At 38.3% G+C, this 20,095-nt stretch overlaps 1 protein-coding gene and 1 long non-coding RNA gene across 4 annotated transcripts in view; both read right to left on the bottom strand.

The window, feature by feature from the left end:
- Window positions 1-20,095, bottom strand: part of LOC110838342 (homeotic protein ultrabithorax) — an 879,469-nt gene that overhangs the window by 675,743 nt on the left and 183,631 nt on the right. The window lies entirely within an intron of this gene.
- The window catches only part of LOC110838347 (uncharacterized), a 36,593-nt gene continuing 18,758 nt past the window's right edge, over window positions 2,261-20,095 (bottom strand). Inside the window, exon 3 of the long non-coding RNA XR_002546075.2 lies at window positions 2,261-3,808. This is a non-coding gene — a long non-coding RNA (uncharacterized LOC110838347). The remainder of the gene's footprint in view (window positions 3,809-20,095) is intronic.

Below are 20,095 nucleotides of genomic sequence, written 5' to 3'. Positions count from 1 at the left end.
CGCGCCCTGATCTAAACACCCCAGCAAAAACCTTAGGGGTTTTACAATCGAATCGTCCAAAATAAATAGCTTTACAACTTCAAAACCTCAGCACGGAAAGAAAATTTTCCACAATAGCCAAGTACCTCCAAGGGCAACATTATGATCAAGAAACATTAACATAAGCGTCTTAACATAAGGAAATTGCTATCTCTTCACTACAACGTGCATGTAAGAAATAGAAAGAATGAATGAATGAAGGAAGGTGAAGTTTATTTACTGTCGAATAGATTCTTACATATGTACGTGGAACTGTTTAAAACATAATTAAGATTGACCTAAATTAATATAAATTCAACTAAAAAATACGTATCACCATCAGTTCAATTTCTCAAGAATCAGTTTATTTTTCTCTGGCTTTTACATATTATATTTTATAGTTCAATGAAGTTACGGGTATATTATTAAAAAATATCAAGTCTTGAAAGAAGCATAACTATAGGTCTAGTGACAGTGCTGTTCGTTTGATATGACAAAAATGTTGTAAACCAAGATTAGTAAATATTTCCATTTTCTATAAAACTGACAGGTTTCAGTTCATCTTCAGTAACTAAAATAGTTCCTTCGTGTTGTTTTTTTCATTTCGGTTCATTAACAACAATCTTCCCATTGATGCACGTAGGCATAAATACGAGTTTTTCCAGATTTTGTAATTTTAATAAAATACAAGCAAATTTACTCGCCACATTAATTTAATTCTAGGTACCAATACTTTCTACGCGTCGACTACCATATACTTTCTTCTGTCAGTTTGGGAACCATTTATTTTCTGTAAAACCTATCTTCGGTTTTCCGTATGTTATTTGTTTAAACTGCCTTTGCCAAAAGCTCAGACGCACAAACTGCACAGAAATAAAAATTGGACCTGCCACTAAAAAAAGAAATAAGCCAAGTATATTATTTTTTTTATTTCGTACAGTTTAGATTTGAGTTTCTCACGGCGATAAGTACGAAGATGGCTGTCTTCTGGGTTGTAGCGACGTATAATCTTGTAAACGTTCACCAATTGTTTCAGTGGTTCTTGCTGTCTCCATCATCAGGCGCCCTGACGAAGGAGGCAGCAATCACAACGGTACAGCTAATTTCAAAAACTATGAAAAGGAAACGCATATTGCATAGGATGAAAGGAGAACTGAAAACCAACTCTGTTAGATACACTACTTTTTGGGTTATCAGCTTCAGCACTCTGCCCTACATAAAAAAGAAAATTCAGTCATTTGCCTCAGATGCTCAGAGTTTTGCATACCCCTGAATTTCAAAAGCGTGCTCATGGCAGAAAACAATGCAGCGTGTAGCAACACATTACCTGCTAATCCTACATCTGTCTCTGTGAACCTAATCCAATCTGCCATCAATTATGCCCTAAAATGCCTCGTGTAGGCCTGCCGGCTCCGTTACGCTACTTCCAACATATCCGTCTATGTCGCTCCGGCCATCTGAATGAGAATAAAAGAGCTGCTTACAAAAGAGGATAGAGAAGTAGAGGGCATATTTCACCAGAAGAAAGTTCATAGGCCTGTATATTTGGACAACTACGACCACAGCTGGCCTAAGTGGTACGACGTCATCATGTGAGTATTAATTACATTTCTGACTAGGTTCCAACGTAATGCTTAGTATCCTCTACAGGGCAAAATCTATCTAGAGCCTGCTCACTTTAGTTAGCGTTCTCTAAGCTCGTGTGTACACTGAAATAAAAATTGCACTCTAGGAACAACTAGAGTAACTCTTCCTAGAGCGTTGTAAAATGATTATAGCTAGGTGGTGTGTAATCGTGAATAATGCATCACCGATCAGGTCAAGCAGAGAATCATAGATCGTGTCTCATTATATCATGCAAGAGGATGAGTCACATGTAGTGGAAACTAAATAAAATCATTAATTAAGAAATAAATTATAGCATTTATTATCGCACCCATAATGAAGATAATTCACACGCTTTTCAGACTAGCAATCGGCGAAGTGCTTCATTTTTAGGAAATGGCAATAAATATGTATCTGGACACTAGGCCTATATAATCCTACAAATAATACAGGCTTATTAGATATAGGACATATGCATTTCCTTTTCTTCAGTTATAATGCACTCATACACTAGATATATATTAATAATAAAAGATATATACATACATCTTGAAATGTAGGTTTTTGTAGTACAGAATTAAAGAATATATTTCTGACGTAATGAGGAAGAAATAATGTCCTATTCTGTATAATTTTGGCTTAAAGTATTAACGGGTTGATGAGAAGGTGTTTCTTTGTTCTGTCATCAGAAACAACACCTTTCAGATAGGGTTCGTCTCTTATACAAGATCAGGCTTTGGTACAGTACACGAATAATCTAGATTATTATAAATTCGTTACATCCTCTCTTGCATAGAGAACAATTGAATTCCTAACCAGTGAGCACGAGGTAATGAAATGCTAACAATGAAAACATTCTGTAGGCTACAACATTAGTCTACACGATTTCCCTACTAAGCTATGTTACACCTTTTCGTAGTACCCACATTTTAATTATAAGGTATATAATGTTTACGTGTCACAAAGCCAAAATGAGCTCATGCAAAATGTATGAGCCTCAATTGTCTTACTGATGAGAATTATCTGAACTTGTATTCAGGAGTGTTCATTTCGAATCTTCATCGGGTTACCGACTATTCTGACTGACGGTTTACTAAGCCAGTCAGCCTGTCACTCACTCCAGACAGTCGTAGAAGCAGGAAACAACCAACTCCTCCCAAAACCTCTCACTCACTCACCATTCATGATCATCTTCAAATCTCATTCTAAATTACACCAACTATTAATTTTAAACAGCGTTGTTAATTAACGAAACTAAGTATATCGGATCTTCTTAGTGTTTCCCTTCTGGAGTCCGATCTTTCAACATTGTCTCGTGGGTATAGGTTGTGAGTTACTGACAGTCATATACGAATTCGTATAATTTCACAGCTGAATCCTCTGTGAATCACACAGCCATCATATTAAACACGTGACACATTAACTGCCAACAACATCTGTCGAGAAATCCTCACTACACAAACATAACTCACTGAACTCACCTCTATCGGCAATAGGCTAATACGCACGTCATCCCTAGACATAAATCATTCCTTGCGAAGGTGTGTTACATGATGTTTCCGATCCAACTTCTTTTAATGTTTGTAGGCGTATGTTGTTCCGTAATTGTTTAAGAGACGAACTCGTTTGAACTGTAATAATTATGTAACGACTTTCCGCGATCTGAAGAAAAACTTGCAACCATTTTACATTCTCGCTGACATTGCTCATGTGATAAAGTATCTTCCGCTTTATTTTGAGACGTCCCTTTGATGAATATTTATGCGAGCGTACAAGCTTTTTGGAGATCATTATGGTTTAGCTTAAGCTGACATGCTTGTCCATGCTGTCTAACTTTCGCGTCTCACATCACATTGTTACAAGTGTTCTTGGATCACACTTTTGCAATGACCTTGAATTACAATGATGCAACAATAATGTATCAAATCGCTGAAATAATTACCTTGGGTCATATTGTTGAAACACCTTCGATACCACAGTTTCTTATACCATTGTTGCGTTTATTTCCTTGATTGTCCTGCTAAAGTCGTCTCTCGTGATGTGATGTAAGAATACATTTGACTTTTGCTGTGCACGAATTCCCTGGGCCATAGCGTGAGTGTACTCCGAAGAGTAGGCCTGTGTATTTCCGAGGTTAGAGCATCAGTCAAGATCAGCTTGTAACTCGGCGACAGGTTCTTTCCCTCTGTCAGAGAAAACACATTCTGGGTACTTTGAAAAAGTAAGCACACACCCACGTACAGCCGTTTCCAAAATAACTTTGCCATGTGGAAATTAAGACGTTACTAGCATATTTGACCCAAAGTGCGTCCTTTTTTCTCCATTCCGGAAGTATGTAATGCTGTAATTTATATTCTGTCCAGAACTTGATATTCAATCAGCAAGAAAACGAAGATTGTGTACAAAAGCTTCCGGTAGTCTGATTAAGACATCGTCTAAGGCACCACCTTTCATTTTTAGTGTACGAGAAAAAATAGACTCTAATATATTCGAAGCTGAAAATATTCATCCATAGTTGAATCAAGATATTCGTCAATGATAATGCAATCTTGGATATATTTCACTTTACAATTCGCATTTTTTACAGTGGCATTTTATAAGGAGTGGACAAACTTAAGAGAAACTAACGGACAGACCGATACAGTTACCAACATGCCCCTGCGAGGATGGTCTTCACGAAACGTTCCCAGTGTCCGACATCAAAGTTCAGAATATAAAAATTTCGTAATTACCCTGATTTCTTTTGTACCCTTACCACGCAGTTGGGTAGTTGTGGTAGTCCTGTCAATACGTCACTGGCTTGTTGCGCACGAAGATTGCACAAGCATGGACGAACATGACCATGAGTGCGCGGAGGGGTCGTGATGGTTTGAGGGGGTAGGTAGGAAGACATATTGCATTGTGTGCGGTGTGGCTGCTGCGTACGATGTGGCAAAACGTGTTGCATGCAGGTACATACACCAGCGGGTCATACAGGGTTGTAAATGTTGGGGGACTGCAGTTGGGTTTGGCAGGGTGAAAGGGTCAGAGATACATCCGAAAAGTCGATTTTATTTCGAAAGTGTTTCTGACACAAGTAACTCTTGTTTAACTGCAGCTTGCAATAAGAACAGATATCCTGAAATTCATGAGTGACTGATGGATAATCCGTTTTAACAAGGCCTAATGTATATGGTTTCTTAATATTATGTTAAGTAATGTAATAACTGTTAGCTTATGTAGAGTCAAATGGAAGTGGCATTCACAAGAGACCGTCTAATTGTCCTATCGATCCAAAATTAATCATGCCCACACCATCGAACAAAATATCGAAAAGTTACGTTTGTAATATAAGTATCCCATCTGCGCCCACATCTTCAATATAGCCTGTTCCCGTCACGTTTTTCGACTAAAACTCTGTGTTCAGTTCTACTCTGTCAATCACGATAAATGTTCTGTCCATCCAATTCTATATGATTTGAAGATCAATTTGGTTTCTACTTTTAATGCAATACTTTCAAACACAATAAATTCTAGATTGAAATTTCTTTTGTTTCGTTTACTTTACAGAAACGGCAAAGACCAGGACATGTGACTATAAAGGTGTGAAAAGTTGTCTCTAGCCTATAGTACGACAATGTCGTACCAAAAGTTACATAAGTTATATATCGAGTAACATAAATAATTTACATACAATTTTATAAAAGCTCAACTTTTTGCTGTAAGCAGCTTATTGACAGCAACTTTTGGTGACGTCGCGACGTACCTCAGCCCTCTGAAGTAGACGCTGGCGTCATAATTCCTATCATTCGTGATCTCTTTATAAGTGTGGGGGAGTTTTCCACATCTACCATAAAACAATTATTTATGAATTGTGCATATCAAGCGAAGACGCAATTAGGTCTACCTACCTAATTCGTTTAATTAATTCGATGAATTAATTTAAATAACTTCCGAGGCGTAGTTTTTCTCTAAAGCATTCGCAGTTCAGTGACCTTTTATTAACAAACAGAAAATAACCGTCACTATTTCCACTTGCATTATCACTGTATTATTTATGCTGCATTGTTGATGCTGAAAATGTGAGGGAAACAGTTTATATTTTTGTGATCTGTTGTTCATTTGAATTCTGATATAAAGTTTCCGTGCAAGGACTGTTTACAAGATCTGGCTGCCATTTATGTACAAAATCCCCGAGCTTCAAACATGGATCCTTTCGTCTCGGCATTCGATTACAGACAGAGAGCAAGAGAGAAAGAGAATTTTGGCTACGTTTTGCACCTTAACAAAAAGATAGTGGACCACGGACGCCTAATACACATTCTCTTACGCATATCACAATCCACAAATTTCGGTATCCATTTCCAATTGCTCTAGGTATGACTAGAACACGGATCAGCCAGAGCTTGATTTCTCGTGTACATCTAGTACTGTGCTTCAAAGGGTTAAGATCAGTCGAGCTCACTGTAATAAGCTACCCGGCCGGCAGAGAGCAACTCTCTGATAATTGACGCCCTATAACCACTTCATAAACTTTGTACTTTACGACCTTGCATATAAAACGCGACTTCACAGAGCGATGGTTGAAGAAGTATAAACTTCTACCCAATATCATGTTGGTTCTGTAACACGTAACAGTGCAACCAGAAACTGTAAATTTATTAATATACGAGGGTCGCTCATTAAGTAATGCCCCACATTTTTTTTCTCAGCCAATAATGAAGATAGAAAAGTGTACTTTTACATGCTTGAGATTTGATGTTTCCCGCGTTCGTGTACGGAGTTTCAAATGATTCCAACCGATAGCGGAGCTGTAGTGAACTGTTAAAATGGCGTCTGTGAACGACTCTCGTTACAAGCAACGAGCTGTAATTGAATTCCTTGTTGCTGAAAAAGAAACGGTGGTGAACATTCATAAACGTTTGTGTGCTGTGTATGGAAGCTGTGCAGTCGATAGGAGCACCGTTGGTCGCTGGGCTAAGAGAGTTAAAGCTTCAGGAAGTGAAGAAACCGAGCTCCGTGATCTGCCGCGCTCTGGGCGTCCTGCCACAGCCACCACTCCAGACATGTTGAACCGCGCGGATGCCATTATTCGTGAGGATCGGCGCATCACAACTCGACAATTGGCCCAACAGCTTTCAGTCAGCAATGGAAGTGTGATTGCAATTATCCAGGCTCTCGCATATTCGAAGGTGTGCGCAAGATGGGTTCCACGAAGTCTCACAGCAGACCACAGGATTCAAAGGAAAACGATTTCTTCTGAATTGTTGGAGCGTTTTGATGCTGAGGGAGAGGTCTTTCTGTCCCGGATCATTACAGGTGACGAAACCTGGATACACCTCTTTGAGCCAGAGACAAAAAGGCAGTCAATGGAGTGGCATCATCCTCAATCACCGAGAAAGAAGAAATTCAAGACAACTCCCTCCGCCGGAAAAGTCATGATGACTGTCTTTTGGGACAGTGATGGGGTCATTCTTGTGGATGTGATACCAAGAGGTGCGACCATCAATTCAGACGCGTACATCAGGACCCTGAAAACCCTCAAGAAGCGTTTTCGACGAGTTCGGCCTCACAAGCATCCAGCAGAAATTTTGCTCCTGCACGACAATGCACGCCCTCACACAAGTCTGAGAACCCGGGAAGAAATCACCAAATTGGGTTGGACGGTGCTACCCCATCCACCCTACAGTCCAGATCTGGCACCCTCCGACTTCCATCTCTTTGGGCCACTTAAAGATGCTATCCGCGGAACAAGATTTGAAGATGACGAGAGCGTGATTCAAGCAGTGAGGACATGGCTACGTGCACAGGACAAGAGCTGGTACCGGCAAGGCATGCATGCACTTGTTCCACGCTGGCGTAAAACCGTACAAGTTGATGGGGACTATGTGGAAAAATAGTATGTGTAAAGGAAACATTGATTTATATTGTCACTAAATTTGAGCCATCTTGAATAAATATGTTCTGAGGAAAAAAATGTGGGGCATTACTTAATGAGCGACCCTCGTATATTGAAAAAAACTGACTGTTTATGCATGATCCTATATTCTCTTTCCTGAACTAGTAATAACTTTATTGATGAGTATTATTGTTTCCGTGAATAAAAATCGCACATAATCATATTTTTATTCCAGAAGTTCATAAAATTATTATATATAATACAAAAAATTAAAATTATTTCCAGCGAGATTTTGTTAACCATCCAGAATACATATTTTAACGACATAAAATAATGTAAACAGATTGTCTATGTATGTCTACTGCAAAGGGAAGAATTATATATAATCCGTACCAAAATAGAATAGTCAGTAATGAACCTGGACATACGTTGAAGTGTAACATGTGACAAGGAAGGCAGTGATTTGATAATAATGGCGGAGATCTTAGTGGTAGTGTGATGGTGAGGATTCGACATTCTCAAATAAAGATCCACATTTTCGATATGAGACTTTCTTTCCTTCACTAAGCTTATAGGTTATAGATCTATGAAATTAATAAAAGTAAGCTACGTTTAATTTTGAACAGTCTTGCCCACTTTGGGGTTATTTAACCATTGAGAGGTCCAGGTATTTTGAATTTAAATTCGTTTAACTTATTTCCTTCTTGGTTTTTCTCATAGATTAAGAGACTACTATATTGTTATGAATTATCTTATCAATTCTTTCGAAAGCAGATGCTAAATGATATTTTTTGGCATAACTTAGAAAGCATAACGCCGGGTCCATACAAGCGCATTCCTCCGTATCGTAACAGCGAATTCGCATGTGTGGACGATGTTTCTATAACTTCAAATGTGGGCGTTCGCCACAAAGCGCGTCTTCTTGTACACATCTGAACCTTAAAATTCCTTGCTTCTTTAAGCAGTTACGTTGCACCATAAGCGCAGGAGTATACCCGGCTTAGAAAATGTCGACAGTAGAGTCCACTTAACTGTAAACAGGATGATAGTATTAAGATGGATCTTAAAATAGGAGTGAGGTTTTGAATCGAACTCATGCCAGAGTAGATCTGTAGGATCCAGGAGCAAACTGTATTGACACAAAAATCAGGCTTCAGGTTCCTTTAATCGCAGAGAAATTATTTGAGATTTTCAAGACGAATTGTCCGTTAGGTTGGTTATATTCTTCAGGAGTTAATGATTGTGTAAAATAATTTAGAAAACAAACACATTTTAGAAAATACTAAGTAGGCATATTAATTTTATTAAACGTTATTACAGACAATAACAGAGCGAAAAAAATATTAAGACATTACAATGCAATCAACATGCATGCTTAGTTGAAAATCAATGAATATGGAGAAATTTTATTATTCAATTTTGTGAACAGTAACGATACAATGTAGCTCATTGGATTTGCATTTCTCCCTTCCCCCTCGTTTGCTGCGTCATTGTAAATTAAATTCACGTTTCCATCAGGCTATTATGCACATGCATATTCTCACCACGTCATAAACTAGCACCTGTTTGTTATTAATTTATTTGTTAGTAGCTCAGACTGCATAGCGTAGACTGGTTTAATGGTTAATGATGAATGAACTGGAAAGAATGTCGACTGAAACGTTTGTTGCCTAATTTTAGGAACTAACCCGGTATTTTCTTAAGGGACCAAGAAAAATCACGAAAAGGGTAAGCCAGGATAAAGATACGTGGGTCTAAATTTGAAGCTGAGGCCTCTCGAGTAATTACCAGGAATACTAACCACTCGGTCGCAACAAAAGCTGCAGCTATCATGTCACAGTTTTAACAATCATCTGAATTATTTTTTTTTTACTTTATTAATATTTAAATATCATCGAAATCAAAAAATTGCCTATGAATGTAATTTGTCATACTGCAGGGATATAGACACAGGTCTAAGTTATTAAGGCAGCGCACATGGAGCTAAAGACGGGAATAAACCATGTTTCATGGTTGTTCATTTGTTATACGTGTTTATTAAATGGGATTTCCAACAATAATTTGTTTTGTACAGCCACTGTGGTCTAGTGGTCAGAACGCTGGCCTTGTAAATCCCGGGGTCTCGGGTTCGATTCCCGGCGGTGCCCGAATTTATAACTTGTGTTGGGCAAGGCCGTGGTCTAGGCAACACGGAGTTTTCCTCCGTGGCATCCCAACAATTACTCCATTCACACACAGAAGAAGGCAATGGCAAACCACTTCTGGATCATCTGCCAAGAACGTATATGAACAGGTCCCAGTCCGAGAAAAGGATGGAAGGATCCTGTTCATATGGACCTGTCGTCAGACAGAACACTAAATAATATAATAATAATCCCAAAACTGCGTATAAATAAAATAAGTTATTTATTTTATAAAGAATGTCTTCTATTTGCGAATTTCGTAAATAATAGAGCGTTTTGGTATAATTAAGAAGCGCACAGGTCAATTCTAAAATGAACAGTCTACGCGAAGCATTAGCGTTTAATGCAATCTTCTAATCTGTCAGATGTAATTTTTTTACTGCGTCTACCACTTGGAAGAGACAAACGATCTATCTCACACGTAAGATTTCAAGCGAGCCAATTAGTTACAGTGCACGGACCACGCACAAATTAACAGTTTCAGCCGCACCCTTAGTGAACATTAGCACTGCCACACTTTTGCTTGAGCTCCAGACTACATATCTCAGGTACGCAAATCATATTTCATCTTCACGCAAAGGAAACAACAATTGCATCTGACTACAGTCTCAGATTCTTACAAAGTTTGGTCTCAAAATAAACCAAAAGGAAGATCTTGGACGGAGAATATGATGATTCATGGATCAAATTTACTTTCTCTAACAGTTAATTTCACGAAATATTTTTATGTCTTCTACTTTCGATGACTACTTATTTTAAACAATTCAAAGATAGATCCAGAAGACGATAAAAAGACAAGTGAATGTGCATCAAAAAACAAAACATAAAAAAAGAAAATTTAAGAAAATTAGAAATTTAAACAGCAGCACCACTCGAAAACCTGACATCGCTCTAAGGAACAAGTCAAGTCAAATACTTGTCGAGCTATGAAACGAGTGTTTTTATTTTATACTTTCCAGCTCTCTTCTTATATCAGAAACTTAAAATGTATTGCTTGCTTTGGTTTCAAGAACATCGTAAGTTCAAAAAATGCCGACAGCATACATTGACATACTTCTGCCTCTGCCGTTTGGATAACGAAGGAACTGACATCAATTAAATTGTGAAGGAATAAGTAAAACAAAGGTCAAAATGCCTACACGCGATTTCTTGGCTTGCGCTATGTGTCACTTTGCTGTAGTTTTGTCTTTCCATTAGAAGTAGCAATGGCACTGTACAGCTAGTGTCATTTTAAGCCATAAATGTTGAATTATGTACGGCGACCACCATCCTCTTCGGTATGTTCTGGTACAAATGACTAGATCTGCCTGGTCTCATATGCGATTACAGCCTAGTCAAAACTGCAGAAGAGAAGATTATTTGAGATTCGAGTTTCTGACGGCGATGAAGATGGTCAAAGCTGGCCTTTTGAGTTGAAACGCCCTGTGGACTTGAGGGGAAATCTTTTTTTATTACATTTCCAGATGCTCTATTCATGTTATCAACGTTGTCAATTTAACCCCCCCCCCCCCCCCCCGGGCCTCATTATTATGGCCTGTTATGGTTTCATATCCCTCAAATTATCAATTCCTCTTCATATAAAATCTGTTCATTAGTTAATTGCAAGGAATTCTTCCAATATGAATGAATGAATACAGATAGCTTAAAAGACCGAAATACCAATGAAGTAAAGCTGCACATTCACACGCCGTTGAGGTGCTTGGAGGGGGGAGATAATTTAACTCCAACTCGTTCTTGACCTCAGCCCTAGATGGAGGCAAGTGGTCAGCGTCACGTCCTAGCGGGGCTTTAAACCGGAGAAAACATCCCAGTACCCATTAGACAGAAAGCTGAGAAGACCCCAGAGCCGGTCTTGACGCGGAGGCTGAAGGACAAATTCTTTGCCTCTTCCGGAGATTATACTCCGGTCTTCCAGTCCAGAGTCAAAGGCTGTATAGTCAGCCCCTAACCGAAAGCCAATATACAGTGCCGTAATTTATGAACATTTGTGAAAATTATGTAGGATATCCATAGATTGTGGTGGAAGAGGGAAGGTAGTTGTAAATATGTTGAATATGCAGTCGCGGACAGTCGATAAGGGGAGGTCTGTCAGCATTTGGTGGGCCAGACGCTCTTCACCGTAATAATTCAGCATGTTATAAAATGCTACACAGGCTCTCTGAGATTGCGCTTTTGTCCTAATTTAATCTGAAGACAGAAGTGGAATCAGCTTTCGAAACATTGTGGTTTTAGTAATACACAGGAAATGAAATATTACAAATAACTATTTGTCTAACGTAATAAATAAATGAAGGTGCACTCGCTATTATTCCCGTGCGCTGTGATTATTAGAAATATGCACATTGTAATGCAGAAAACCAGTACAATGAAATATAAAAATTAACCCACCACTTATCTTCAGTCTGTGACTGTAGTTCAAAAAGGAAGAAGCATTCGCCAATAAGACGAAACGGCTTTTAAAAAGAAAAGTTAGCCTCCTCTCAAGAGAGACAGCAAACATGTTGTTGGCTTGTCTGTCCGTCTCATTAGTGAGACTTTTGAAGACAAGCAAACCATGGCATAGCAATGCAACATGGTTCCACCTTGCATTTTCAACAGCCTCATGATGTAACTACTGACTACTGAAAGTACAGAATGAGAAAAGAAACCTTCGTGTCCAGAGTTGCCAGCACAACTACATTCCGATGTAAACGTTCTGAACGACTGATTCTTGGGTTTATTTAACGACGATTTCTCAGCTGGGTCTGTTATGGTGGCGAATGGTGGGATGACTGAAAAGGGTGTAGAACAAGCCGATCGTGACCTTTGTCAAGATCATATCAGTGCGCAGAGTTTGCCAAGAGGAACTGAGAATAATAATAATAAGAAGAACAACAACAACAGCAACAACAACAACAACAACAACAAGCTTCCGTTACGAGATCCGGCTGCTTGATGAGACTTCCCAAGTACGAAACAGGTGTCAACCATTTTCCTGCAGCATTCGGGTTTTGAAAAGTTTTCCAGCGCAAAAAATGCAATATTTTAAACCTCCCTTCGCCAACTTCAACTTCAGCTGTTCAACTAGCAATCTTAGACCGAAGTGTAATTCCATAAATATAAATTATAATGTGTTGGTCTGTGATCACATAGTTAGCAAATTAACCTGTAACCTGGTTAATGTTAACCGCGGAAGCAAGGCTAACGCTTTGAAGAAGGAAAAATAAATACTTCTGTCTAGTCCAGAGATCGCCGTAAGTGTAAGCCTCACCTAGATTGACTAACAACGCCTGGTAAGGCTGGACCTGGCTAACGACGCATTTTATCTGATAGGTTCTGCCGTGTTCCGTTGAATGGGGTAAACCTGAATCACGAAAGTAAGACAGAAGGGTTTTAGTTTTCGTGTTTGGAAGTGTTAATTGGTATAACACAGGTAAGACAGTTAACATAAACTTTCCGCTCTTATCTTCAACGACAGGGCATTTGCCTAGTGATTAGTATTAAGACCGTTCTAAGGCACATTACTTGTGCATAACAGTGTGGCCACTCGAACGTTTAGGCTCTTCATGAAAACAAACCATTCCATCTGCGAAGTAATACGTTATGAACAAAAGTGATGATTTTCATTAAATTCGACGTCTTTCATGTAATTGTAAATCACGTGGACCCCATGTTTTATATGTCATTTGCACAAAGAACAAAATAGTTCAATCTCTCTATGAAACTACTGAACAGGACTCAAGCAGTATTTTTTTGAGAATCTAATAGTCGCTTACCTAGCCACAAAACTCGCTGCCTTTTATAGAATCCGAAGATTCATTACCGTGTTCACAAAAGCAAATAGGTGCTGAATATATTCAGATTAAATTTGACATTCGGAGTCAGCAAAAAAGTTTGTTCATATCAACACAACACATGTTTTTACGTGACGATCGCCAGTAAACAACTTCACTGTCTTGATCTCGGCAATCGATGTGACAGGTTAACTTCACGCTCCGGCCGCTTTACACACTATTTAACACAGACATAATCCCTGGTCGATACACGGAATGTCCCAAAAATATGTATACTAAATGCTGATGTATATAATAATTTTGGGTATACAACTTTTTTGGGACATGCTGTATTATACGAGGCTGGGTGGGGACCAGAGCGAACATAAAAGGCGAAGACCTCTGCTCAACCGGGAACCAAACGTGGTGCAGCACGCAGCCAATAAATTTCTTGACCCATCTCAACCACAACACTTACGAAACATGCGAATCTTAGTTCGCTATAAATTTAAAAAGTCTGGTGATATGGAGATTAACACGAGTAAAAATGGTATATTATGTCTCAGGATAAGTTATCGGTAATCTTTCAGAAGAGCTGGACGTTTCTTGTCACTCACTACTGGCTACCGCAGACGGTCTTACAGTCCTCCATTATTTTCCTAGAATACTCGTCATTGCTGGACCAAATACCAGACACATACGCAGACCATGAGCTATGGAACACGTAAATGCACTTACTCAGAAACAGGCGCACTGAATTACTATAAGCTATTAGCCTATAATAAACATCTCATACTACAAAATGAGATTTTCTCAAGTTAGAAATACTACTTTACTATCACAATATAAACTAATGAATATTCATAAGCTTCTACTTAACACAGCTAAACAAGGAAACGAAGCGAAATATTCTAAGAACGCCAACACAAACAGAACAATTATTTCGAAGCCTTAGACTATTCCCTCTGTCCACTCGAAGGATTCTTTTGGAATATTTATGGGGGCATGAGGAGACATAGCTGGAGAAGGACATAACTGCTTTACGTTCTAAATAAATTTAAATGAATACCTCTCACTGTGTCAATAACAGGCTGTAGGCCAAACATTCCGTCAGAGAACTGCTAATTGGGCATTGGGATTTTCAAGTCCTTAGTTTATTTTGGTGGATACACTATCACCCTGTAATTAATTTAACGGAAGGCAAATTTAAAATAGATTGTTTTTAAGTCGAATCTAATCACATTTAAAACAAAAATCAAACTTCTTGAACCACGAATTATGGTCTTCGGGGATATTATGCCGTGCAGTGTTTACGATTAAACGCAAAGTAAAAATCACTATTATGTCATTATTACGTAATATTATAGACAAAACTATCAAATATTTTAACTATTTCCTTACACAGTGCTTGCACTAGAGATTAGTATCTTAGACGGAATTGGTCAAAGCAAGAGACCACATGGGAGATTCATGTGTAAATAAAAGTATTATACTAATATACATATAAAGGAAACAGCGTATGAGAATTTGGGCTGATATCGACGGATTCAGGTTACCATATGATCCAGTTACTGAGATGTTCTGAACACGATCCTGGACTTTCGGATTCCACAAATGAAGGGAAATATTTGGTCAGCTAAGCGATTATTAGCTATTCAATGTTGAGTGAACAGTAAGGAACAGAGAAATGAAAACGAATGTGAAACATTACATAGTAACAGGCCTATTGGACTGAGAAGGTTTGAAGTAAGATGAAACCCTGGTTTGGGTAAACTTCCAATAAAAATATGTTTTCTCCAAACAAGCACATAAATGACTTTAAAACCAAATTTAATTTTTCTTTCTTTCTCTTACTAAAGACGCTGTCAGTTGCTAATATTACACATCTAGTGTCAAATAATAGATTAATAAACTACAAATTGGAAAGGATATGGAAGGAAGCAGTCGTGGTCTATTTTACGGTACAACTCCGATATTTTAATCCAGGGATTAAGAAAAATCACTAAAAATCTGTCAGGATAGCCTATTTTCGGATCGAGTTTTGGACATGGGACAGAAGGATCAAACTGCAAGACACTGCCAACAAGTAGCGTATAACTTTCAATGCGAAGAGCAATTGTATTGTCTATTTTCCAATTCACTTCTCAAAAATCGACAGTAAATCGTAGGCCTACATTTTGAGGCCTGATTTGACACAAACTCTCGTAAGTACCCAAATAATACTGTCCCAGTCTTCGCTACATTACGAAATATGCTATCGAAATTATTTTTGCGACTACGTTTCTAATATATGAGTTTTCTAGGAAATGAATAGAAAAAGAGAGAATCGCGGCACATCCTTACTAGAAAATGAAAAGGCAGTCAGTACTCCAGTCACTAGAAGCGGGCTCCCGGTCACTTCCTACTCTTCCTCCCGTTGTATAATTCACCCTCATACACGCCTCGTGCCCATAAGAAATCCCTTCAAGGAATACGATCCATGCCTTATTGAGAGGTAGACGCATACGTGACTTGCTATATTAATATGTTAGTTGCCGAAATTGGTGGGACACGGACAAGGGTGGTATGCTGCGGAAGGGGACTGAAGGTGGTTTGGGGATGAACGCAGACGACATAGTGGGGTACACATGGACCGGATATTGCACGTCGAGACGCGTGTGGCTTTGTGGTTCCTTGTACACGAAGTAGAGTGTGAAGGAAGAACAGACAAGACTTAGTAATTTCCACGACGTAGCAGTTGGGGATTTCTGAGTTAGAGGGTTAGAGGAGGACATCTCATAGAGGGAGGAAAACGGTGAAAGGGGGAAGGAACGATTTTTTTTCTCCAAACGAGGAAACACCGAGAAGAAGAATATGTATTACGTGATCAGGCACAGTAATAAGTAAGTTTTGGACTGCAATGGGAAGCGAAATATTGGTAGTAGGTACGAAGAAATAAAAGGGGATTGATGCAATACACCAGCTATATATTACATAGGCCTATATACGTGCTTAACATTCCTTCTCTTTATGTAAGTTGCTTATATGCTTCTAAGAGTTTGTCACCAGTTAGTTTATATGGCAGGTTTAAGTATTTAGGAGAGCAGTATTACAATGAAATTACACTAGAAGCCAAAATTCTACGCATAAATTTAATACCTCGTTTCATACCTCATAGGAAATTAACATGGTAAGGACGTCCGTTAGTTCTAGAGCCTCTTAGTATGGAAACTAACTGGATATTAGTTCTATAAAGCTTAAAAACAAGCAGTGGGAATAACAGACGCAAGTGAACTTTACATAAATATCATCAGTGGTAAAAGGGAGCTCATGTGTATTTTGAACAGACACATGTATCAACAGGCTGTTATTTTGGTCATCATTTTGGAAGTGGTAAGCCTATTTGAAAATATAGCTTATCCCAAGATAAAGCAAGCCGTACTGAGCAGAATCTTTCAGCAAGCGTTATTACCGACACGTGTTGTAACTTCTTTTGACATCACATGTAAAATCTTCCCTTCGTACATAAAGTTTCCCATCTCAGGCTTGAATCACATCAAATAAATTGTGCTAGTGGCGACCTAACGTCAGTTCATCCCGTGTCGTTCTATACGTTTACAAATGGAATGCATAACGAAAATAAGTTTTCGTATTACATCTATTCCTCGACCCGAGCTTGAAGCTAGTTGATATAGAAGTTGGAAATGTTTAACTCGACGCTCGTATTAAGGCTTCGTATCTTGGCGTTTACGCATAGGATTTAGATTCTGTGTAGACCTTTAGCTCGAAAATGAGTGGAGGAAATTGGTACGAAAAATACCCAGTATATTAAGTATATTCAGTTTATTTCAGTGCTTTAAAATAAGACGACAGTAAAAGTTCACATTCGTTATCAGCAGAACTTCAATATCATTAGCCGGGCATAAACAGTTGCCACGTTTTTACTGAACACAACTAAGTCAACCTCCTTGTGATCTTTGAGTGTTGTTCCGACTGTATCCACGTCCTGATATTTCAGCCACAGTCACACAGTCATCATCCTGAAACAGCTCAACCCATATTCAATCTTCACAATTTACCTCCTTAAGATCTCTCACTATAATCTAGCCTTTCTTCAGTATGCTACTCTTGGGTGCGAATCTGTGAAATGATCCCACTGTCTGCACACGGCTATGAAGCAATGAGTCGTCATAATCCTTTTCTCGTTGACCAGTCTCGTTTGACAGCGAAGCAGGTGACGAGGCTGCTTCGCGGTGAAACAAACCCCCAGGGAGGGATATCACTTCCGTAGAGTTTTCCAAAATGAAATACTTTCTAATGGTCTTCGTTGTCAGACATGTAACTAATGAGATTTCAAGTTTTCATTGCAACTTAATGTAAATGATGTCTTCTCCGTGAATCAGTCGTGGAAGTAAGGAGTTACAATAACGTTTCGCAGACTGTCTGTGCTTCCGTTGGAGATGACGGCTCTCCGAAACTCTGTATTATAACTCTCCCTGTTTACATGGCTGATTGGCCAAGAATACTCCATTACAGGTATTGATGCGTAGAGGAGAAAGTCATGGGAAGCTAGGCCTACTGCGCAAACATGACATAGTGTAATGTGAATTAACCATATCGTCATCGCGTAATACATTATTTTTCTGCTACGCTGTACGTGTGAATTAATCTGAAGTATGGAAATAAATATTTAAAAACGTTAATATATTGTACAGGCGTATGTATGAAATTAACAGCGGTACCAAGGAAATTCTCGAGCGGAAACCCAGTTTAACTAACTCTTTGGATATCATCAAAAAGGTTCAATATCGTCGCCTTTATCTGTAAAATTAATCCGTCCCGCCGTCTGAAGCGTGGGTTCGAGCCAGGGAGTCTTAAAAGTTTAAATTGCTCGACGATATCGTTAAAAATGATATAGATCCCACTTTTGTCGAAGCAAGTTTATTTACTCAGACACATGGTTGTCCTAAAAATTATATCTCAGGGACAGATCCCTGCATCACGTGAGTTCCCAAAACATCCATATCGTCCTGTACCTCGTCTAACCACCTTTATCTAGGTCTATGCTGCTCTTTTCTTCCTCCTAATTTTCCGTCCCGTATCATTGTTCGTCCCCTTTGACTGTTCATTCTATGGACGTGGCCTAAACTTCTTAGTCTTGACATTATTATTGTTTTTCCTACATCCAGGACCTCACACATATATCTTAGGTCTTGGTTGCTTCTTATCTTTCACAAATTTAATTCGTTTATGATCCCGAAGGTGTTCCTTCGGACTTGTCTTCCCCATTTTCTGAGTAACGTCACATCTTTTATTATAAGAACCCATAACTCGCTTGCATAGGAAACAACAATTATAACAAAACATTAATTCAACCAATTATCGTTTTGTATATTGTTGGCTTTGCTTTCCGTGAGAACCTTTGCAAAGCAAACGTAATATATTTACAGCAGTCACAATGCTATTTACTTCATTTTTGTCTATTACGTTAACGTTATTTTAAAATACCCGAGTCTTTAAAATTATCGTATAGCCTATATTTTCATGACAAAGAATCAAAATGCACATCCGAGACAAGTGACTGCTTTCAAGCACCAAATGTACACATCTAAAATTCCTCACATTTGCTGTAGAGTACTGCACTGCTGTTTTATGCGCGCGCACTCTTTGGCAAAGAGTGAGCATTTTGAGTAGGGAAGTATGCTTATGAATTAGGCTTGTATTCATAAGTTCCGATCTTCAGAATCCATATGTAAATTACCCTATCATTGGGATGTTAACAATAGTCGTGAAAGCCGATGACACATATTTCATTCAATTCCTATCTCGGCCTCAATAAAAGATAATCGCTTTTAAATAACTTAAATACCCACTGGCTTTTAAATAAATAAATAGTAGTAATAATCGATCTACTGACTAGTCTGCACTAAATCAGTGTGTAAAACGTTTTACCCCACAGAGCAGGTGCGGGTAATTCAAGCTACGAAACAAAGCGAAAGGGTCCTAATAATTATTATTACATATTTTCAGTTTCTCTCTTAATTTTTAGCATTTTGCTGTAGCCCATGTAGGCTTTCCACTGGGTATTACGCGTAAAAATTTAAGCAGTGTTATTGTGGCGACTACTTGCCGGACACAATAAACAGAACTGTACACCTTTAGAAATAGCGACTCTTAAATGTTAGTTACGGTGACCTATTACACTTGGTTGAGAGAGACATTGCGTTCAGATTTGTTATTGAACTTCCAATAATTTTGTTACGAGTAATAATATAAGAAGTTTTGGTTTTGAAACGTAACTACCACATAAATTTCTTGTTCTTAAAATGTTTCTAACAACTTCCTCTTTTAACTCAAAATTGCAATTTATATTTTTTAGAACTCTGAACTTAAGTCTTAATGCCCATTTTTATACATAAATATACCATCTGTAAAATTAAAACATGAGCACTTAACATAATTACACAATACTAATAAAAATAATATTGGATGTTAAGACTGTTTAAATACATATTTTTATTGCAGATACGTGAATGTAATACGTATGGCCTTTATAACATCAAATAAAGTCGACTAGGCCATATAAAACAATTTATGAAACGTTTACGTAGCATAACAATTCCGGCGATTTCATCAGAATATAATCTTTGACGTTTTACAAAAATAACCAGAAAACTAAG

Source organism: Zootermopsis nevadensis, unplaced genomic scaffold, assembly GCF_977971745.1.
Source record: "Zootermopsis nevadensis isolate Lab colony 2312 unplaced genomic scaffold, Znev_1.0 Znev_ptg000001l, whole genome shotgun sequence".
NCBI classification, from domain to species: domain Eukaryota; kingdom Metazoa; phylum Arthropoda; class Insecta; order Blattodea; family Termopsidae; genus Zootermopsis; species Zootermopsis nevadensis.
Note: the sequence above shows the minus strand (reverse complement) of the source record. Positions and strands in the feature narration are given on the sequence as shown.